This window comes from Puma concolor, chromosome B1 (genome assembly GCF_028749965.1).
Source record: "Puma concolor isolate L17-30 chromosome B1, mPumCon1.1.hap2, whole genome shotgun sequence".
NCBI classification, from domain to species: Eukaryota; Metazoa; Chordata; class Mammalia; order Carnivora; family Felidae; genus Puma; species Puma concolor.
Genome location: NC_141670.1, coordinates 13107676 through 13132161, shown reverse-complemented (window position 1 = coordinate 13132161; position 24486 = coordinate 13107676). Strand labels below are relative to the sequence as shown.

Sequence of the window (24486 nt, the reverse complement as noted above, 5' to 3'; positions counted from 1 at the left end):
ATAAAGTACGTTTGGAAAACAAGCTTTTGGAAAGTAAAAACATGGCAGAAGAAATGAAAAATTTGACAAAGCATTGGAAAACAAAGTTGAGGTGGCCTACGATGGAAAATAGACAATACAATATTAGAGAACCAGTCCAGGAGGTATAATTCCTAAAAGGAAAAAAAAAATGAAGAAAATGGACAATACATAACCATTAAGTCAGAAATAGTGAAGAGGTCAAGATTTTACTCTACTTGAAAGTTAACAAGTTAGTCTATCACAAATTTATAAACATATGCGGATAGAAGACACAATAGCCCCCCATCAGAAATACAAATTATTTTTTACTCCAAGCAAAAACAGCAGCAGGAACAGCATTTTGGGTTGGTTCCCTATGCCCCAATCCCCACCACACAACACAATGAGGGCTGGATTTTAACTTGTGTGCACCAACCATGTGGTGTGGCATTGAGGAGGCATCCCAAATTTTAGAACACTAAGCTTTTATAGGCTGCTGACCTACCTTGTCATTCTCCTTCCAGGAAGAAAGAGATCATGCACTATCCTGGAATGTAAGCAAACACTTTGAGGGAAGAGCAGAAGGCTTTAATTTTTACTAGTCTAGAACATCTCTGGGGAAGCGTACTTCTAAATCTTTCTAGCGTGATACACTATCTCTACTTTCTAAAACTGCTTATTACAAATGTCCTCTGCTTAGAATGCTCACACTGTACAGGTCCAAACTCTGAGAAATCATGGAGAACTGTCTTTCAACAATCATCAATAAAATAATTTAATAAAATTTCCAGAGCCCAATGAGTCCTTAGTCCACTTGATGAATATAGCCCCTCACCAGAGCACATCACTGTGAAACTTCCGAACTTGTGGCTATGCCAAATTCTTTAAAAAGTTTTCAGAGAGACAAAAAGTTAATATACAAAGGTATAATAACTTTTGACTTCTTAAATGCAACATTGGAAACTAGAAGACAATGGAACGATGCCTTCAAACTTCTGAAGGAAAACTACTTCATGTTAGACTTCTATCCCCAGCTAATTAAACTATCAACTGAGGATGCAATCAAGATATTTCCAGATATGTAAAGTAAATAAGAACTTTACTTCTTATGTTCCTTTCTGCTTTAGCTACTGGAGAATATATTCTACCAAAATAAGAGAGAAAAAAAAATCCAGAAGATGAAGAAATGGGTTCCAAGAAACCGAAAATCCAACACGGAAGAAAGGCATCAAGGGTTCAAAGCATAACAAATGGAACTCCTAGAAAAACAGCTCCGTAGTAGGTAACGGGTCTGGATTGCCAAGGTTTAAAAGAAAATGCTGAGGGCTGGTTTCACTAACAAGCCCATGTCACTGTACAATTTTTTTTAATTAAGAATGCGATGCCTGGCTGAGTCTGTCCCACGTTATTATCTATGCTTTGTCTTGACCATTTGCTGGGGACATTCCTGTTCTCTTCTCCATGTCCCTGCTTTAACTTAGTTGAATATGCACATTTTACCAAGGAAGTATTCTGTTCCAGTCACATCTGAGGTAGAGGTTGGCCATAGTGAGTTCACCAAAAAATAAAAATAAAAAATTACGGAAAAACTCTCTCACCTGATGGCATTCTCACTGAACAGCTAGTAGCCTGGCCCACGGTGGCCCTTCTGAATGCCCTTCATGTCATGAGTCTTATGCTTATCAGAACTCACCTATTGGGCTTTGCCCAATGAATTTGCCAGTGTGTCCTTGAATATTCTTTACTATTAAATATCATATTTTGAGGAATATTTTTAAAAACTTGAGATTTTGAGGAAAATTGAGGAAAAACAGTCAAATGAAATATAAATAGTAAAAGAAGAAAGGGATGGAAAATTGTGTATATGCTATCATCACTACTTTTTAAAAAAATGTACTATATGGATAAAATACGTATACAACAAAATATATTAGTATATTATAAATACTTTTACTTTTATTAATTGTATCCTTCCATATTTTCCCATGTGCTAGTAAAAGCAAGCATTAATTTCAAAATCAGAAAGTATATTAAATACATCTACTCAAGAACCAAATCTCCTCTGATCCTAATGATAACTTCTAGTGACAGCCTTCCTTTGCATTCCCTTTATAATTATGTTTACTTGAAAGAGTGGTCTCCAATCAATGTCTCCAATTCCAACCCTCCCATCACTCTCAAATGTCATAGCACTATAGCTTCTGCCCATACAATCTACAGAATATACTCTGGAAATGTCACCAGTGGATATTCTTCAGTCTTCTTATTTCATCTAGGAGTTTCATCCGGCCAGTGTGCATTGAGTGCTTACTATGTGCCATGCTTTGACCTAGGCTTCACACCACTGACCACTTCCTCCTTCATAAAATACTCATTTACCTTGGATTCCATGACACGCTGGTCTCCACTTCTCCTTTCATTTGTTCATCCCTTCTTGTTTTTTCCCTTTCATTCTTCTGTGTGTCCTCTGAAAGTCGCCACAAAAGCCTGAAAATCTGTGGCTCCCTAGAGACTTTTCATCATCTTCTTCTCCATTTCATTTTACAAATTCTTGAAGTCACAGACTGTGCTCACCACACAGCTTCCTTCACTGTCTATTGTTGACTCCAAATTTATGGGGCACCTGGATGGCTCAGTTGGTTGAGCGGCCGACTTCAGCTCAGGTCATGATCTCACAGTCCGTGAGTTCAAGCCCCGCGTCGGGCTGTGTGCTGGCAGCTCAGAGCCTGGAGCCTGTTTCAGATTCTGTGTCTCCCTCTCTCTGCCCCTTCCCTGCTCATGCTCTGTCTCTCTCTGTCTCTCAAAAATGAATAAACGTTAAAAAAAAATTTAAATATCCTGTCACATTGCTCCCCAGATCTCCAGACCAAATACTGATCAGCCTTAGTGACAATTGCACATGTACGGCCCATAGGTACCATGGATATAACACATTCCAAATTTCATTCATTATTTAACCAAAACAAATCTTATTTTTTCCTACCCTATATTTTCTAACTCGGTGACAGATACACCATCTAACCTGTATTTCAAACTAAGAGGCTGAAGACTACCTTGCACTTTTCACTTTTACTTTTCTTTATCACTCACATTTAGCTACCAAGTCTACTGATTTTGCCTTCTTGATTTCTTTGCCATTGTTCCTTTTTCTCCATCCCTACCTTGGTTGGACCTCCATCTTCCTTGCCTACATTACTACCCCTAATGTTACCACTCCCCAAATCTTACTCTATTCATTCCATTTCTATAGGACTGTTAGACTGATTTTTCTGTCATGCAAATTTGATTCTATCAAATGAGTGACCTTTCTTACCTTCAAAATAAGGTCTAAATTTCCCACCAGGGCATTCATAATTCTTTTTCACCTTGACTCTGCCTCTTTCCTCAATATTACCTCCTGCTGACTTCATGCTCCAGCCTTACAGAACTAGATTTTACATATTCTCTTGCCTTTCTGCCTTTGTACATAATGCTCCACCCTTCTGGAACGATCTTTCTCTCTCACCCTACTCTGCGCATCTAACTGCTATTCATCTGACTGAATTCAAGAGTTACTCCATCAGAGAAGTCTTTCCTGACTCCCCTTTATCCTAGGCTACATTAGGTGTCAAACCTATGTCTTGAATCACACCTTGTTTTAATACCCCTCTCTTAGAGCCTTATCAAACTCATTGCAAGGCAATCCCACTGGAAATCCCACCTTGTTTCTTTTTTTTTTTTTTTTTTTTTTAATTTTTTTTTTAACGTTTATTTATTTCTGAGACAGAGAGAGACACAGCATGAACGGGGGAGGGGCAGAGAGAGAGGGAAACACAGAATCGGAAGCAGGCTCCAGGCTCTGAGCCATCAGCCCAGAGCCCGACGCGGGGCTCGAACTCGCGGACCGCGAGATCGTGACCTGAGCCGAAGTCGGACGCTTAACCGACTGAGCCACCCAGGCGCCCCAATCCCACCTTGTTTCAATGATGTATCCCTCATCAGAACTCCTCCGGAGAGATTTCCTTCAGAATTAGCTTTATGAGTCACACAAGAAAACTTATCTTTATGGCTCAACTTTGTTTTTGCTCAAAGTGGTATTGCCCAGTGTGATCACCAAAATTATTGAACAGATTTGACATTGAATAACTTTTGGCTATTTCAAAAAATTCAAATATGCTTTCAAAGGACAAAGACTTCTTCCCACTGAGAATATTTAAAAGACTGTTATCAGATGTAAGAACTCTTGAATGTTTGCTAAAAAAAAATAGCCAAGGTACTTGTAGAATTATAGTTTTAAAGGTACACATATTTTCCAATACATTTTCTGCCAAAAAAATCACCTAATCAATAAAAATGCATATTTTAAATGAAAAAATTAAGCTAATTCTCAATTTTAGAAGACTGATATCATATATAAATGCTGCAAATCAGTGGGTAAGAAAAAATGATTAAAAAATGCAGCATGCAAAGTCATACACAGAATATAGCACTGTAACACATCAAAATAAGCACATTAAGAAATGCAATGAATAAAAAATGATATCAGATAGAAATATCTTGGGAGAACATTATAATATAGGCTAAAATTATTAATGGGAAGAACATAACAATACTAATATGGATGTCTAATCCATGTTTTATATGTTGATTCTTATACTAATGTCAGAATTATCTTGCCATGAAAGCTATTATTTGTCATTAGTATTTTCTCTCAATGAATAGCATTACGTTTGAAAGAAGAAAAAATAAATAATTTAGAAATATTGCTTTAGAAGTTTTATTGCTCATTGCTGGGATATTTGGAAATAAAACTATATGGCAAATATTAAAATGGATAGACTCCCTAGCTTGATGAAGAGCTGTCCTTAGAAAGTATTCACCTAACACATTAAAGTATCAAGATCTTTTGAGAATGTCACACAGTAAAAGCACCATATGAATATAAAACAAATGACACAATGCATGCAGTAGGCACTTAATGAGGATTTATGAAATTGAATACCAAATATGAATCAAGGGAGGTGGCAGTCAATCAGTAAAGTGACCCCAAGTTACCTTGACGGTCATTGGTTCCATGATCTCAGACTTAATTTTATTAAAAAAAATTTTTTTAATATTTGTGAGAGAGAGAGAGAGAGAGAGAGAGAAAGATAGACAAAGTACGAGTGGGGGAGGGGCAGAGAGAGAGGGAGACACAGAATTCAAAGCAGGCCCCAGGTTCTGAGCTGTCAGCACAGAGCCCGACACAGGGCTCGAACCCACAAACCACAAAATCATGACCTGAACCAAGGTCCGACGCTTAACCAGCTGAGACACTTAGGCGCCCCTCAGACTTCATTTTAATGAGCATTAAGAAATCCCTGAGGGGCTCCCGGGTGGCTCAGTCATTAAGCATCTGACTCTTGATTTCAGCTCAGGTCATGATCTCATAGTCATGAGATTGAGGCCCACATAGGGCTTTGTGCTGAGCATGAAGCCTGCTTGTGATTCCCTCTGCTTCTCTCTCTGCCTCTCCCCTGCTTGCGCGCGTGTGCGCGCACACACACACACACACACACACACACACACTCTCAAAATAAATAAATAAACATTAAAAAAAATCATTGAAATTCTAAGTTGAATTTATTATATAGACTATTGTTTAAAATAGTGGGTTGTCTTTTAACACTTGGAAATATTTGGTGTCTGAGTCTTTTCAGGGTGACTTTGGGTTTTTTATTTGTTTTTGGTATAGGTGTGCTCTTTTCTCAAGGAGAATTCTGATACCTGAGATATACTTATATGAAATAAAGGAGAAACTGTGGTCATATCATAAGAAGTATATATTTCACCAAACCTTTACTGAACACTTAGCTAAGGGCTACAGTTTCTTATAGCTGAGTATAAAAAGATGAAAAGTAAGATCCAATCCTTGCCTTCAGGCATGTCCAGTGGGGCAGCTAAGAATATTCTATTATAATGTAATGGAGCAAAACAAAGATAAACAATATCGGATCAGATGAGTGGCTGGCTCAATGAAGCCTGGAAATTCTGAAATAACTGACCGCATCACACATTTATGGACATAGATGTGCAATTTCCATTGGGAACTAACCCTAGGTAAGCTTTGGGTTCATTCTGAATTCAAATCCTGGCTTTATCCCTTATTAGCTGTGTGACTTGGGTATACAGTAGGTGATTTTCAAATAAGTCTGAAACACTGTAAGAAGCAAAAGGAGGTGTAGTTGAGAGAGAGCCATGAGGGTTTGGGAAAACTTAGTAGGTGAGACAGGACCCCAGTTGAACCTCGGGTGCCCTGTAAGAACTAGGTAGACAGTGTTGGTGATGGGAGGAGGCTGTTGGGCTATGAGGATTGAAGGAAGTTTCGGAGAATGGAGTCTACATGGCATGTGATCTAAAGGCAAACAAGTATGGAGGTTGCCCACTAGGAAGGAAAATATACCAAATTCCAAGATCATATAAAGTCTTCAAATGGTGTTTCATAGAAGATCCATACCGTCTTTCCAAGCTTATATATTCTTCCATGCTCTTATGCTCGCACTAATTTCTTTCAAATACACATTTAGGAATACTTAATTGAATGTAATATTTTGCCGGTATTTATGGTAATTACTTCCTGTTAGTTCTTTTATTAAGAAACAACACAATTTCATGTAGAATGCATGGCACCAATTTTCGCAGTTTGTAGTAAGTTATCTGACATACTTTGCAATAAACCAACATCTGTGCGAGTCATTCAGCTCTAACAAGAGGACGCTACTTAGATTTTTACACGTACAACCTTGTACGTGTCTCGTATGGTAAAGGTATAGCAAGAACTTAATTCATCTTATTCAAATACATTACCTCCAGTCTCTTCCTGCACGGGGTTTTACTGTTTATTTTTATTTTTGCATACAATTGAATTGGCTTCTGTGCTACACCGTTCAGTGAGAAGGAGTAGGTGCACGTAGCCACACTCTAGACAGAGATATACAAGACGCAAACAATACCTCTCTGCAAAGTTCACAGGAGATTTATCACAATAAAAGGGGCCAGAAGAATCTGGACATTTCTGGGTTACTGTGCTATTCCCCACCGCTATTCTCTAACCATCTCAGACAGGCTGACAGAAACTATTGTTATAACTTCTGCTGGAGCTGTATTTAGACACCATGTTGGTAAGGCTGTGAGACCTTAGTAAAGGCAGGCATATCATGTGCTCTTGCAATTTGCACACAGAAACTTTAAGAGTCTATCATCTGGTTTACTTACGGCGTCTATCACCACTGCTAAAAAATAAAATAAAATGAAATGAAATAATGGAAAATGGCACCATCAGGTTGAAAACAGAAGAATGTTGTGTCGAGAATAAAAGGAAAATATTAAAAACGGTCTACTGGAACATTTTACACCCCATGACTGTCTTCTGCAATTCTGTCTCTGACATGAAAAAGTTGGTCATGAGCACAATATAAGAACTCCTGTTATAGGGGCGCCGGGGAGGCTTTGTCAGTTAAGCGCCCAACTTCGGCTCAGGTCATGATTCTCATGGATCGTGAGTTCGAGCCCCGCGTGGGGCTCTGTGCTGACAGCTTGGAGCCTGGAGCCTGCTTCAGATTATGTGTCTCTCTCTTTCCCTCTCTGCCCCTCTCCCACTCACGTGCTTTCACTCTCTCCCTCTCTTTCTCTCTCAAAAAATAAACATGAAAAAAAGAACTCCTATTATATTGTGACTTGTCTATAATTGTGCATCCACATTCAAACACTAGATCATTCACATGCTTCCAGTGTATGATTCAGCAAGGGGTCCAACAATGAAATAATTATGTGAGTCATCTTGCCTGCATAAATTCCTGTTTACTTAGAAGTCAGCAGGCAACCTCAAGATTCAAATCTACACATCCTTAACACATGATATATGTAAGGGATCAAAATCAAATCAAAGCTCTAAGACTCAGTATCAGGAGTGGCTAAAAGACTAGTACATTCTGTGCTTCTGTTTATCCACCAAATTTGGCAAGAATATGTGCTAATAATCCCAAACCGAAAGAAATAGTATGAGAAACAGTTTCTGTTTGTGAGGGGTGTGCGTGTGTGTGTGTGTGTGTGTGTGTGTGTGTGTGTGTTGAGGGTGGGGGGTGAGGAGGAGAAAAGAGATTCCATATGTGTTACAATATCTACCCACGAAGGTATTTTTTGTTGTTTCTCCCCCAGCTTTTGACATTTTTCTACTATTTTCCACTATTAAAAAAAAAACAAAAACAAAAACCTAAATCTATAGGATATTATTAACCTTTACTGAGAACTTACTTTGTGTCTGTTCTTGGTACTTTACATACACTAACTCATCTCATTCCCACAAAGCCTTTTGACAGAGACTTTATTTTTATGATCTGGGTATTATAGATGATGAAACTGGAGTACATAGAGGTTAGGAAAATAGCCCAAGATCACATAGCTGGCAAGTGCTAGGTCCGGGATTCAAATCCAGGAAGACTGGCTTATGTGCGACTAGAGTTGTACTAACCAGTATGGTAGCCATGACCACAGAGGGCTGTTGAGCAATGACAGGGTGGCTGATTTGACCCCAGATGCACTATAGGTGTAAAATATACACAGTACTTCACTTAGTAAGGAAAGGAATATAATAATATTTTTCCTGATTAACATCCCATCAAAAACTTTTCTATGGATTACAGGCTGAAATGATAATACTTTGGATATATTCGGTTAAATACAACATACTCTTAAAATTAATTTCACATATTTCATTTTACTTTTTACTTTATGTGGACACCAGAATATTTACAATTACATATGCGACTAACGTTATATATATATTTTTTAACTTTTTAAATGTTTATATGTTTTTTGAGAGAGAGACAGAGACAGAGCACGAGCAGGGGAGAGGCAGAGAGAGAGACACACAGAGAATCTGAAGCAGGCTCCAGGCTCTGAGCTGTCAGCACAGAGCCCGATGTGGGGCTCGAACCCACAAACAGTGAGATCATGACCTGAGCCGAAGTCAGATGGATGCTCAGCCGACTGAGCCTCCTAAGTGCTCCTCGACTAACATTATATTTTTCATGTTGGCTCTAGTCTGGACTCTTAACCAGTCTGCAATATTGCTTTCAAAATCAGGGGCACCTGGGGGGTGCAGTTAGTTAAGCTTCCAACTCTTGATCTCAGCTCAGGTCATGATCTCACAGTTCGTGAGGTGGAGCCCTCCGTTGGGCTCTGCACTGATGGTGCGGAGTCTATTTGGGGATTCCGTCTCTCCTTCTCTCTGCCCCTCCCCTGCTTATTCTCTCTCTCTCCCTCAAAATAAATAAACTTAAAAGTAATTTTTAAACATCAGAATGGGGGCGCCTGGGTGGCGTAGTCGGTTAAGCGTCCGACTTCAGCCAGGTCACGATCTCGCGGTCTGGGAGTTCGAGCCCCGCGTCAGGCTCTGGGCTGATGGCTCAGAGCCTGGAGCCTGTTTCCGATTCTGTGTCTCCCTCTCTCTCTGCCCCTCCCCCGTTCATGCTCTGTCTCTCTCTGTCCCAAAAATAAAAATAAACGTTGAAAAGAAAAAAAAAAAAATTAAAAAAAAAAAAAACATCAGAATGAACATTAGCTCAAACATAGATACTTCCTTCATTTTATTTTTTTGTTTTATTAATTTATTACATATTTAGAGTAATATAATCTCTTTAAGCTTAAAAACATAAACTCAACCTATGTAAAACCACCCTGTAAACTATAAGGACATTAGTTATTTTCATAGGTTTTTGGTGACCCGATGACTGAGGAACAGAGGAGTAGAGCGAGGCCATCAGCACAAGGAATAAATATGATCCAACTGTTACCTGCAGAGTCGTTATTAAAAACAATAATCATGGGGCACCTGGGTGGCTCAGTCAGTTAAGCGTCTGACTTTGGGTCATGTCATGATCTTACGGTTCATGAGTTTGAGCCCCACATCAGGCTCTGTGCTGGCAGCTCAGAGCCTGGAGCCTGCTTCAAAATCTGGGTCTCCCTCTCTCTCTCTGCCCCCTACCCCACACACATGCTCTCTCTGTCTCTCAAAAATAAATAAATATTGGAAAAAAAGAAATAAAAATAATAATATGACTAACATCTGTCAAGAACTTACAATACACTACAACAGTCATTGGGTAAAGTCGGTGTCCCTAACAGGGTTGATGCTGCTCACGAGGGGGCATTTTGGAAATTTGTGGGTCCCTTTTTGACTGTCCCAAAGGACACTGGCGGGACAAGAAGCCTTGGGTCAATCCCGGCCAATGAAGAACGCCACTGGATATTCTCATAGATGAAATATTATTTCAAAGTTAGCTCAGCCCCACCAGCTCAGCCGAAAACCTTACATAAAACACTAAATATTTGTCACACAGTGTTAATATGCACCGAGTTTTCCAGAAATTCAGCTGCCATGAAAATCAAGGAAAGGCTGTACTTTGATCAGAATTTTACAAAAGATGTTTAACACTTCAGAAAATTCCATCACTGGTGTCAATACTGCTCTTGGCATTAGAGTTCAGCACACCTGTATTTATATTACTGTACCTGCTATATTAAAGAACCACAAGCATCTGATTACTTCGTGTGCTATTTAGATTGGTCATGTGTAGTCATTTACACCTTGAATAAATATTCCTTTATTCTAAACCGCTTTCCTTTTATTTTGTCCTTTAAATTAGAGCTAGGGGATTAATTCATTTTAAAAATTATATATGTAATAGGTTATATGAGGCATAAATTATTTTTCAGAGAGTAAAGGGGGCATTATAATACATTAATTTAATAAAGGGGATATGGTTCTAGTAAGGATGAGAACTGCTAGGCTAAACTCTTTATATGGATTAACTAATTTTATCTTTAAAAATGACAAGCTTTAGAAAGTGGGTACCTTTTTTTTTTCATCTCTATTTCACAGGTAAACACTCTGAGGCTTAAATAACTAATGTATTTTAATTGTTCAAGGTCAACATCTGCGATTCAAAAATTAAAAAAAAATCTGTTAATCTATGTACTAACAAATATATTATCTTATTTTTCATATAAATTATATACATTTTATAATATATTATAATGTATATGAAATATTATATAAATGCATTTTAAAATATCCAATCTCAACATCTTTTTAAATGCTACATATTGACAACTTGTTGTTGTTTTTAAAGGATTTCTATTCCCAATTAGTGTCTTCGGTATTGGCCACTGAAAGCATAGGAAAGCATTTATTTTGTCATTTGGGGTAGGATCTCATCATCTTAAAGCTTTGAATGCTTATCATTAGGGAAAAGTAAATTGAGGAATAGTGGATTTTTTTCAAAGATATATAACAGACGGGATATTTAAAATTTCCAGCTAATAGGAAGTTACAACATTTACATATGCATTTACCCTACATCCTAGAATTCCCATGTCTAGCAGTCTGTCCTAGTGACTGATTAGAAAGACTGGACAAAAATATTAAAAGAAGTATCCACAAGACTATTCATCGCACTGCTATTCGTAGTACCAACTATCGGAGACAATTCAAATGTTCCCATTAGGAAACCAGAATACACTACGATATCTCCTCCCAATGGAATGCTAAGCAGCCACCAAAAAAAACAAGTACGATTCTCCTTCTGCTGCCGGAGTGACCTCCATAATATAATCTGAAGTGGAGAAATGAAGTACAGCGTACTACCCATCGCACTGGTTCTCAAAGTGTGGCCTCCAGACCACCTCCAGCAGCATCACCTGGGGACTTGTTAGAAATGCAAATAATTGGGGGCTGTCCCAAGCCTACTGAAACAGAAACTCTGGGGGTAGGACTCAGAAATCTGTGTTTTAACAAGCACCCATCTCCCGCCCCCAGTGATTTATTTGCAGCTGAGTTTGAAAAGTATTGCTATTCACCGTCCTAGTGTTTTTCATAGGAAGAGAATATAATAAAGATACAAGCATATATAATTACATTACACATATATATTTATGTGTTTTTTTAAAGAGAGAAGATTAAACCACTCCATAAATAACAGGTAATAAAACTGTACAGAGCGGTTAACTGTGAAAGAATCGAGGGGAAGGAGGCAGGCACAGAAGCCAGACCTCTCTGAAGATACTTTGAGTCGTAGATCTGACTTTGGCATCATATTACATACATAAAAATTTTTAATACAAAATGAGACAAATAAGACTATATTTAGTCGGTGGATTAACAAAATAGAATTATTCCTAGTGATTTTAAAGCATAGTAACTTGTACTCTATTAGGGTATAACTAAGTAGAGCAAAAACAATGGCAAAGACATCCTACATTATTTACAGTAATAATTTTGTTACCAATAATATTGATGTCAGTATTCTCGAACTATGTAATATTGCATTGATATTACTAGGGGATCAAGGAAATAAGTAACTGAGTATGTCTCTAGGAATTTAGAATTTCATTAAAAGAGATACAAATACAAAATCAAGCAACTTAGATTAAAACAGTGTAATTCCAAATTTAAACTGACAATATTACTATGAACTAGATATATGTCTTCTTGAAAAAAACAAAAAACTTCTTAACTGCTGTCCACAAAAAGGCCCAGAAACAAATGGCCAACCATATAGACCCATGGAACACAGTTGTGATCTCAAAATACCATTTCCCACTAAAAGAAACTTGAGTTCTTGAGTTCCCTGAGAAGTCACTGAATTCAGGGGTGGGGCAGGAAATGCACTAGGTTAAGTCCAGCCTTCCAGAAGCAAGGAAAAACTATCAAAGACCACTGTGATAATGTCCAAGGGACTCGGCCAAACCAAATAGGTTTCTACTGACCAAAGATGAAACCATGTGAACATCAATAAGTATAATAATGGCAATGAATTAAAATATATTATATATGTTAAAAGCCCAATGTCATTTCACAATGATACCAAACTAACACACGGAAAAACGTTGTCTTTGCAGTTCCTCAAAATTCATCTAAAACATTCTGAAAACCGTAAAGGGAAAGAGCCAAACACTTAATCTTTCTTGCGCTAATTGTTATTTTAGGGCAAACAAACAATTAAGGAGAGAAAGTTTCTCTTAATGGAGTATTTTAGTCAATAAAGAAGGAAATACAAAACTAGAACATCACCATTTGGCAAAACCTTGATAAAAGAATGAATTTAGGTGATGATCATCATGGTTGCGGCCTTAATGAAAACAGATATGACCTGATAGAATTACACATTGTCTATATATTATCCTTAAATATAAATAAATAAAATAAGAGAATTCAAAGCAAATTAAGCTACAAGTTTACATAATTTAGTGGAGCATAAACTCTACAGAATCCCTTTCAATACTTTCTCTGCTTTTGTATAGATACAGAATTCTTTAAAAGAGTAAAAAAAAAAAAACAATGGGGGCAAAATGGATATCTATAAGGATTCAAAAAATGATTTGGATATAAATGATAGTGAATTATTTTGAACAGATAAAAATTCATATGACCAAATTCCCTCCAGGTCCTAACACTGTGCTTAAGCTCATAGCAGGTACTTAATAAATTATTATATAATAATTACTCTTTTTTTCCACAGCTACTAATGCTCTAAATAATTAAATAGAACATAGAATAAGCATGACAAAAATTATGGACAAATACCTTAACTAATAGAACTTTCACTGGCACACTTAATTTTTTAAATTTTATATAACATAACAATATGTTCTGAAAAGACAGCAATTGATAAATCTGGTTTAGACTAAGAATTATGTTTTCAAAAAATGTAAATAAAGACTCTAAAAATAGTTTTGATACCCAAGACATTTAGTAAGATTTTTTTTTCTTAACAGCAGATGTTTTTAACTCTGTCCTGAATGTCCCAAATAAATATATCTTTAGAAAAAAAACATTAGAAAAAAATCTACTTCTCCTTATGGCATCTTTTTATGTCATTTTCAAAATACATAGTAAAAACTGTGCGGGAAAGAAATCATCTTTTTTCAACGTTTATTTATTTTTGGGACAGAGAGAGACAGAGCATGAACGGGGGAGGGGCAGAGAGAGAGGGAGACACAGAATCGGAAACAGGCTCCAGGCTCTGAGCCATCAGCCCAGAGCCCGACGCGGGGCTCGAACTCACGGACCGCGAGATCGTGACCTGGCTGAAGTCGGACGCTTAACCGACTGCGCCACCCAGGCGCCCCAAGAAATCATCTTTTGAAGCATTTTATTAAAGATGGTTTTTAGTTTTCCTTGGTCATATCATGTTTCCCTTCTTATTATAAATAATAACCATATTAATTTTTAACAAGAATAATGCTGGTGATGCCTGTTGCAAAACCTAGTTTGATACCTTATTTTACAGAAATCAGTGTTAACCAAATTGAATTCTGAATATAAACTGGAACGCTCTTAGAAAAACAAACAAACAAACAGAACATTTCATGGTCAAATGCATTTGAGAGATCCCATATACTACATTCTCTGCACAAAATCAGAGTACAAAGTTATATATATAGTAAAAGGCTCTGAGAACTCTACTAGCAGAGATATCCCCCACAAACTTTGTAACAACACTTTCCCAAAGCTTCCTTGGGATGGAACTCTCTTGTGTAACATGTTTCCATGTTCTATAGAACAACTGTAGAGAAAGCTAGCCAAAGTCCAACTGCCATTTTCTAAGCAATTTTTAATTGTAGTATGCAGATCATTTAAAGAAGAGCTTTGCTGTCATTTTATACACATGAAAAAGTTTTAAAAAAAAACACAAGAAATCAGCAAGCTATTAAAAATCAGAAGCACATTATCAGTGACTTTCAGGAAAAGAAATAATACCCCTTAATATACCCCTTAATTCACAGACTGGTATGCATGCTTTTCCAGCTTACAAACTGAACTACATTTCTGCTATTTCAAAGTGTGATTGAGTGACTATAAAAGTTAACATAGTTAATTTTCACTATGATAGGAAATATGTACTGTATCACCTGGAATAGTTACTCCTACTTTATATTTGTTTTCCTTACAGGTAGAATACCGATGCAGTACTAGTCTCAAATTGTTTTCATGTTCCACTGTTTAGCTCCTACAAAAATTTACAATAAAATAATTTTCTATTAACACATCAAGTGGAACCAAAACAATCCCACACTTCAAAAATCAGACATATCAGGAAATGCTAGGCTATTTATGTGGAAGCTGTGGTTCTCTGTTCTTATGGATGCTATTAAAGTGCCAAGGCCCTCAGACCCCAAAGAGGTACAGAGAGCTTCTTTCTGTGGTTGGTGTTTGAACCTCAATTTGCAAGGTAAACTATAACTCCCCACCTAGCTAGCCATCATGGAGGTTAAAACAGAGAGGGCAATATGATACTGGAAACATGCACATTTAACAAGGGTGCATGACCTAAAAGTACATACAGAGACCAGAACAGAATGAAAGAAAGCAAAAAGAATTATGTAAGAACTTAGAAAAACTTTAATTTCAGACGACACTATCTTTATAGGTAATAATTATTATTTTTTTTCAAAAACTCTAAAGCCCCTCTAGAGACAAGAGGGGATAAAGGGAAAAGAAGAAAGAAAAAATAAGCTGGAGAGCAACAATAATTTCTTCTTCCTCCTTAACCTCAATTTATCTGCATTGTCCTTAAAGTAATAAATAAATAAATAAATAAATAAATAAATAAATAAATAAATAAATAAATAAATGGAATGGTGCCTGGGTGGCTCAGTGAGTTAAGGGTCTGACTCTTGGTTTCAGCTCAGGTTAAAGTCTCACAGTTCCTGAATTCCAGTCCTGCATCGGTCTCTGGGCTGATGGCATGGAGCCTACTTGGGATTCTCTCTCCCTCTCTCTCTGTCCTCCCCTGCTTGCTCATGCTCTCTCTCTCTCTCAAAATAAAATAAAAATAAAATTGTAAACTTAGCTGCCTTGTCCATATTATGTTTCCCAGAAAGTAATTCAATACTACAAAATTTCTATCAAATAATGTGTAAAAAGACTCTGGTAGCTTCTTACAAGAGAGTTAGCACAGGCTCTGAAGTTAAAGATATGGGTGCTAGACCCTGCTTTACCTTGTCTCAGCAAAGAAATTGGGCAAATCTTCTAGGGCTTGGTTCTTTTTTCATCTAGAATATGCTAGTGATACTTTAAACAATTACCTATGAATGCATTTTTTTTTTTAATTTTTTTTTTCAACGTTTATTTATTTTTGGGACAGAGAGAGACAGAGCATGAACGGGGGAGGGGCAGAGAGAGAGGGACACACAGATCGGAAACAGGCTCCAGGCTCCGAGCCATCAGCCCAGAGCCATCAGCCCAGAGCCTGACGCGGGGCTCGAACTCACAGACCACGAGATCGTGACCTGGCCGAAGTCGGACGCTCAACCGACTGCGCCACCAGGCGCCCCTGAATGCATTTTTTAAAGTGCTGTAGAACTGTTGCTTGCTATTGAGTTCATCACCTCTAAGAATGGCAATAGAAATTAACATTTATCATTTTAGAGAGTTTTTTTTAACACTTTGTGAAGTTTCTTAGAATAGAATCTCCTTACAGGTGATAAATATATTTTATTGTCTTTGTTCTACATTTTTAAAGCACAGATAGTTCTCAATAAATATTCATTAAAAATGAAAGAAATAAAAACAACATAATGGACAGGAGGTGGATCATCAAGAACAAAGACAATGAAATCTGTTTATCACCTATAAGGAGAATCTAGTCCAAGAAACTCCATAAAGTGTTTAAAAATCTCTAAAAAGATAAATGTTAATTTCTACTGCTTAAATCATGGCAGACCACATTCCTGTTTACAGTGGAATCTAAGCAGAGATCTCAGTCAGAGGCTCTGCCCATGTGAAGGGCTGAGCAGGTGGCCTTGTCTGGCCAGAAAGCTCAGTTGGCAGTTCTACTTGATTTGGGTCCCCATTCTGGCCATACAGCCTGTCTAGCACTCTGCCTCGACAGGGAAGCAAATTTGCAACCCCTCCACTTGTTGAGGATAGCCTCTAGTCCTGTGCTTTCAAAGAGCATGGCTAGAGAACTCGGGCACTCATGGAGCCCATCTGATAGCCCTACTCAGACAGGGAGTCAAGTCAGCAGCCCTACCCAGCAGTTGGGCATAGCTTTTGGCCCTGTATAGCCCAGAAGCCAGAATAGTGACCCTGGGTAGTCCAGGAGCCCAGCCTACAGTATCATCCAGCTGCAGAGCCCAACCCATGGTCCTGCCCAATTACTGTTCACAGCCTGTGGCCTCACCCAAGCAGGAAGCCCAGGTAGTGACCTTGCCCAATCTTGGTGCATAGGCTTAGACTCCACTCAACCTGGGCATCAACCACATCTGAACACAAAGATCAGTCTCCAGCCCCACCAAATCGCACCCAACAAAGAATCTACAAAATAGTCAGAAAACAATGAATACAATGGCAGTAGCAGTCCTTATCTATCAACAATTACTTTAAATGTATATGCATTAATTTCTCTAATCAAAAGATATAGAAGGCTGCATAGATCAAAAGGGATTGAAAAAACACAAAATCTAATGATACGCTGCATACAGTAAACTCACTTAAGGTGTAAGAATGCACATAGACTGAGAGAAAAAGGGGTAGAAAAAGATATTTCAAGCAAATGGTAACCAGAAGAAATTGGGTGTAGCTATATTTGTATCAGACAGAATAGACCTTAAAATAAAAACAGCCAAAAGAGAAAAGAAGATCATTATGTAATGACAAAGGGTCACTTAATCAATAAAAGATAACAAGTGAAGATATTTATTCACCCAACATCAGCACACCTAAATGGATAAAGTAAATGCTACCAGAACTAAAAGAAGAAAGAAACGGCAATATAATAATAGTTGTAGACTCTAATACCCCACTCTCGACGATGAATAGATTGTCCAGACAGAGAATCAATATGGAAATGGCATATTTGTATCTAACAAATGTATCTAGCAAATATATATAGAACATTCTATCCACAAACATTCTATCCACAAAATGTGTATCCAGAATACACATTCTGCTCAAGCATACAAAGAACATTTTCTAGGATAAATTATATGTTAGGCTACAAAATAAGTTTCAACAAATTCAAGAAGAAAGAAATAATGTCAAGCCTCTTTCCTGACAACAGTGGTATAAAGCTTGAAATCAAGAGCAAGAAGAAATCTGGGAAATTCACAAACACATGAAAATTAAACAATAAATCCCTGGACAACAAATGGATCAAAGAAGAAATCAAAAAGGAAAAAAAAATAACCTTTGGTCAGTGAAAATGAAAACACAACATACATAAGCATATAAGATGCAGCCAAATCAGTTCTAAGAGAGCTTATGGTGATAAATGCATACATTAAGACCAAAGAAAAAACTAGGGGCACCTGGGTGGCTCAGTGTGTTAAGCATCTGACTTTGGCTCAGGTCATGATCTCGAAGTTCGTGGGTTCAAGCCCCAGGTCAGGCTCTGTGCTGACAGCTCAGAGCCTGGAGCCTGCTTTGGATTCTGTGTCTCCCTCTCTCTCTCTCTATCCCTTCCCCGTGCGCACTCTCTCTCTCTCTCTCTCTCAAATATAAATAAACATTAAAAATTTTACTTAAAAAATTAAAAAAATAAAATGTTAAAAGAAAAGAATAAAGAAAAATCTCAAATAAACAACTTAACTTTATACCTCAAGGCTTTAGAAGGACAAACTGACCTCAAAAATAGCATTAGGAAGAAAACAAATATTAATGCTGAAGTAAATGAAATAGAAAATAGGGGAAAAATAGAAAAAGTAAAATCCACAACTGTTTCTTTATTTTATTTTTTTTCTTAAATGTTTACTTATTTACTTTTTAGAGAGAGAGAGCGCAAGTTGGGGAGGGATGAGAGAAAGAGGGAGACACAGAATCCGCAGCAGGCTCCAGGCTCTGAGCTATCAGCACAGAGCCCGACATGGGGCTCGAACTCACAAACTGTGAGATCATGACCTGAGCCAAAGTCAGACACTTAACCAACTGAACCGCCCAGGCACCCCTAGAACTGTTTCTTTAAAAAGAAAACAAAATTGACAAACTTTTAGTTAGACTCACCAAGAAAAAAAAAAAAAAGAGAAAATAAAATAAATGAAATTATAAATAAAAGAGGAAAGAATACAACTAATGCCATAGAAATATAAAGAATCATAAGAAACTAACATGAAAAGTTACACATTAACAAGTTAGACAATCTAAAATAAATGGATATATTGCTAGAAACATGAAACATACCAAGACTGAATGAGTCATGAAGAAATAGAAAATCTGAACAGACCACTGACAAGTAAGGGGACTGAATCAAAAACCTACCAAGAAAGAAAAGTCTGGAACTAGATGGCTTTACTGGTGAATCCTACCAAACATTTAAACAAGAATTAATGCTAAATCTTCTCACACTTCCAAAAAACTGAAGAGGAGAGAACATACCCAAACTCATTTTGTGAGTCAGACCAGCATTATCCTGATATCAAAGCCAAAGTGAGATCACAAGAAAAGAAAATTAGAGACCAATAACCTTCATCAATATAGATGGCAAAAGTTCTTAACGAAATACTAGTAAACCAAGTCAACAGTACATTAAAAGGATCAGACATGATCCCTGGGAGATTTATCCTTGGGAAGCCAGGATGGCTCAAACATATGTACATCAATAAATGTAATATACCACATTGATGTGTGAAATATAAAAATCATATTGTCATCTCAATAGATGCAGAAAAACAACATTAGACAAAGTTCAACACCCATTCATGACAAAACTTCTAAACAGGGGTGCCTGGGTGGCTCAGTCGGTTAAGCGCCTGACTCGATTTCAGCTCAAGTCACAATCTCATGGCTCGTGAGGTCGAGCCCCATGTCAGGCTCTGTGCTGGCAGCATGGACCCTATTTGGAATTCTCTCTCTCTTTCTGTGTCCCTCTCCTTGTGCCACTCCTCCACTTGCTCTCTCTCTCTCTCTCTCTCAATAAACAAACAAACTTAAAAAAAAAAAATCTCTAAAGAAACTGGATATGGAAAGAATGTACCACAACATAATATAGGCCATTTATAACAAGCCCAGAGGTAGCATACATAGTCGTGAAAGGTGAAAGCTTTTCCTCTAAGATAACAAACAAACAACAACAACAGTATGATCACTCTCACCTGTCCTATTCAACTTATTACTGGAAGTCCTGGTCACAGCAATAAGGTGGGGGGGGGGGGAAGACATTCAAACCTTAAAGAAGTAAAATTTCCCCATTTGTGGATGATGCAATCTCATACACAGAAAATCTTGGGGTGCCTGGGTGGCTCAGTCAGTTAGGTGTCCAACTCTTGATTCCAGCTCAGGTCATGATCTCACAATTTTTGAGAATGAGCCCTGCATCAGGCTCTGTGCTGACAGAGTGGAGCCTGCTTGGGACTCTCTCTCTCTCTCTCTCTCTCTCTCTCTCTCTCTCTCTCTCTCTCCGCCCCTTCCCTGGTCTCTCTCCCTCAAAATAACTAAATTGATTTTAAAAAAATAAAAGAAAATCCTAAAAACTGCACGTGCACACACACACACACACACACACACGCACACACACACGAACTGTTAGAACTATTTAATGAATTCAGTAAAGTTACAGAATACAAACTCAACATACAAAAATCAGTTGCATTGCTATATGCTAATAAGAAACCATGTGAAAAACAAAGAAAATAATCCAATTTACATCTGCATCAAAAGCAAAAAAAAGTACTTTGGAATAAATTTAATAAAGGATGTGAAAAATCTGTACACTGAAAATTAAAAGTTATGAAAGAAATTGAGGAAGACACAAATAAATGGAAAAGTGTCCAGTGTCCGTGGGCTAGAGGAATTAATTTTGATAAATGCCAATAGTAGCCAAAGACATCTATAGATTCAACATAATAACTATCATGATTTCAAAGACATTTTTTATGAATATCTTTGCAAGATCCCTAAATGTCTATGCAACCTCAGAAGACCCCAAATTGCCAAAGCAATCCTGAGAAAGCTACAGTAATGAAAATAACATGTTACTGATATAAAAACAGGCACATAGAACAATGGGACAGAATCAAGAGCTCAGAAATGAATCCACCCATATAGTTAACAAGGCAGTCAAAAATGCTTAAGAAGAAAATGCATTTTTTTTCAATAAGTGGTGTTGGGAACACTGATATTTGTATACAAAAGAATGAGATTGGACCCCTATCTTCCACCACATACAAAAATTAATTTTAAATGAATTCAAGACTTCAGTGTAAGACTGAAAGCCATAAAACCCCTAGAAGAAAACGTAGGGGAAGTGCCCTTAACATTGGTTTTAGCATTGATTTTACGGCAGCCACAAAATGTCAAAAAATGAAATCCAAAAGCGTAAGCAACAAAAGCTGAAAAAATATATGGGGGGACTACCTCAACCCAAAAGGCCTCTGCACAGCAAAAGAAGCCATCAACAACGAAAAAGGCAACCTGCAGAATGGGATAAAGTATTTGTAAACCGCATATCTGCGGGGGGTTAATATCCAAAACATATAACAAACTCATACAAGTCAACAGAAAAACAAAAACAAAAGCAAATATTTTGTTTCAAAAATGGGCAAAGACCTAAGTAGACATTTTCCAAAGAAGATCTACAGGTAGCTAACAGGTACATGGAAAGTTACTCGGCCTTCGTAGCCATCAGGAAACGCAAATCAAAATCACAGTGAGACACCACCTCCCACCTGTCAGAATGATTACTGTCCAAAAACACAAGAAAGAAGTGTTAGCTGGGATGTGGAAGAAAAGGAACCCTTGTGTAATGTTGCTGGGAAGGTAAATTGGTGCAGCCACTGTGGGAAACAGCATCGAGGTTCCTCAAAAAAGTTAAAAATAGGCACACACCGGGGCGCCTGGGTGGCGCAGTCGGTTAAGCGTCCAACTTCAACCAGGTCACGATCTCACGGTCCGTGAGTTCGAGCCCGGTGTCGGGCTCTGGGCTGATGGCTCAGAGCCTGGAGCCTGTTTCCGATTCTGTGTCTCCCTCTCTCTCTGCCCCTCGCCCGTTCATGCTCTGTCTCTCTCTGTCCCAAAAATAAATAAACGTTGAAAAAAAAATTTAACAAAAATAGGCACACACCGTATGAAATAATAATAATTCATTTTTTCTACCTCTGAATGTTCACAGTGATGATGAGATCCCGGGTGCTGCATGGAAAGAACTTGCTTCCTGTATGATGTTATTAGTAAATCAATCATCTCTGAAGTTCCCCTACATTCAGGCTTCTTGTCACATGAGAAAAATAAAACCTCTCTTTTTAATCCATGTGGCACTTTTAGTTGAAGCTTCTGTTACTTGCCAAAATCATTCTCACTGACAATGGCATAATTCTTTAAGAGAGATTTTTGTAATTTCTGATTATTGGGTTTTTTTGCATTAGAGATATAGTTATAATGATGAGAAAGATACACTAAGATATTTGCATAATATACTTTGGTGTAACAAACTACTGTCTTACTATACTTACATGCTTTCTAAGGAAGAGAACAAATCAATGTGGGTTAGAGAGTAACCAGGGGCCTTAAAATCTACACGAGAAATGAAAATTATGGGCCTCAGACAATGCTTCTGTCTTTGGTTTTAATTCTGAAATGATGGGAAGTCTGAGGGTGAGTGGTAGCAATGAAATATTTTCTCTTTGACTTGTTAATACAAAACAAAGACGCATAATAATTTAGCTGGTGATTGTTTATTCAGCGGCACCAAAACCAAAAATAATGGCGATGCCGTAAACATTTACGCAGGGCTTCCCAAGTACGGGGCTCTGTTCTAACTAACCAGTGCGTGTTATTCATGCATATAATCCCCAAATGCCCTGTGAGACAGGTACCATTTGCACCCACCGCATACAGCCAATCAACAAAGGCTATTTGGCCATCCAGCCAAGGTGGAACTTGAACCTGGGGAAATGGCTCTAGCTCATACACGCAGCCGTGGCACCGCAATGCCTTTAATAAGAAGAGGATTGGGGGCGTCTGGGTGGCTTAGTTGGTTAAGGGTCTGACTTCGGCTCAGGTCATGATTTCATGGTTCCCAGGGTTCCTGAGGTCAAGCCCTGTATCGGGCACTCAGCTGTCAGTGCAGAGCCCCCTTCAGATCCTCTGCCTCTCTCTCTGTCCATCCCCTGCTTGTGTGCACTCTTTCGCTTTCTCTCTCTCTGTCTCTCAAAAATAAATAAACATTAAAAAAAAAATGACAGGGGTGCCTGGGTGGCTCAGTTGTTTAAGTGTCCGATTCTTGGTTTTGGCTCAGGTCATGATCTCACCATTTGTGAGTTCCAGTCCTGCCTCTGGCTCCACACTGACAGTGCAGAGCCTGCTTAGGATTCTCTCTTTCTCCCCACCTCTCTGCCCCTCCCCCACTCACTCTCTCTGTCTGTCTCTCAAAATAAATAAATAAACTTAAAAAAAAATTAAAACTGAGAACAGGAACGGATGGAGGGTGTTTGCCAAGTTAGGTTTCCTTTAACTTTGACAGTTAAAAAAAAAACACATTTATTTATTTTTGAGAGAGAGAGAGAGAGAGAGAGAGAGAGAGACAGAGCACGAGTGGGGGAAGGGCAGAGAGAGACGGAGACACAGAATCCGAAGCAGGCTCCAGGCTCCGAGCTGTCAGCACAGAGCCTGACACAGGGCTCGAACTCGTGAACCATGAGATCGTGGCCTGAGCCAAAGTTGGTTGCTTAACCTACTGAGCCACCCAGGCACCCCTACTTTGATAGTTTGTATACCAGCAAGTAAAGGTCTTAAATACTTCATTTACTTTCTGGATGATATTGTTGAATTTTTATTTTTGGACTGCAACCTCTCATTTCAGATTAATTTTCAGGAAAAATGTCAAATAAGATTGTATTGTTTCTATTTAATTCAGATTCAGAGGATCTAAGAAATGAGACAGATCTTGTCACTCCTCAAATAGTTGGGACTAAGAATAATATTCTTGGCTTCATGAAGTCTGACTCAAACACAACAGAATTTTAGACAGAGTCTTTCTATGTCCTTATACACAGTTCTCATGAAGGCACTTAGTGCGCTGAAACTAATATATGGGGGCGCCTGGGTGGCTCAGTCGGTTGAGCATCCAACTTCGACTCAGGTCATGATCTCGCCGTCCGTGAGTTCGAGCCCCGCGTCAGGCTCTGTGCTGACAGCTCAGAGCCTGGAGCCTGCTTCCGATTCTGTGTCTCCCTCTCTCTCTGCCCCTCCCCTGCTCATGCTCTGTGTTTCTCTGTCTCAAGAATAAATGAAAATATTAAAAAAAAAACAAAACTAATATATGACTTATTGACTTAATGATGGCATTTCCGTATTTCCCCCTTTTCTAAGAGATTCTAATTATTTGTAATACTTTCAAAACCATTTATATTAGCTCTTATGCCATGTCACTCGTCAGACAGACTAACCCACTGTAGCCACCACGTTGGTCGTATGGAATATATAAGCCATAGCACGTGGGTTGGTAGTTGTTTCCACCCAAGGAGATTTTTCTA

The 24486-nt window shown here is 38.1% G+C and overlaps 1 protein-coding gene across 14 annotated transcripts in view; it reads right to left on the bottom strand.

The window, feature by feature from the left end:
• Positions 1-24486, bottom strand: part of TENM3 (teneurin transmembrane protein 3) — a 1294211-nt gene that overhangs the window by 1007354 nt on the left and 262371 nt on the right. The window lies entirely within an intron of this gene.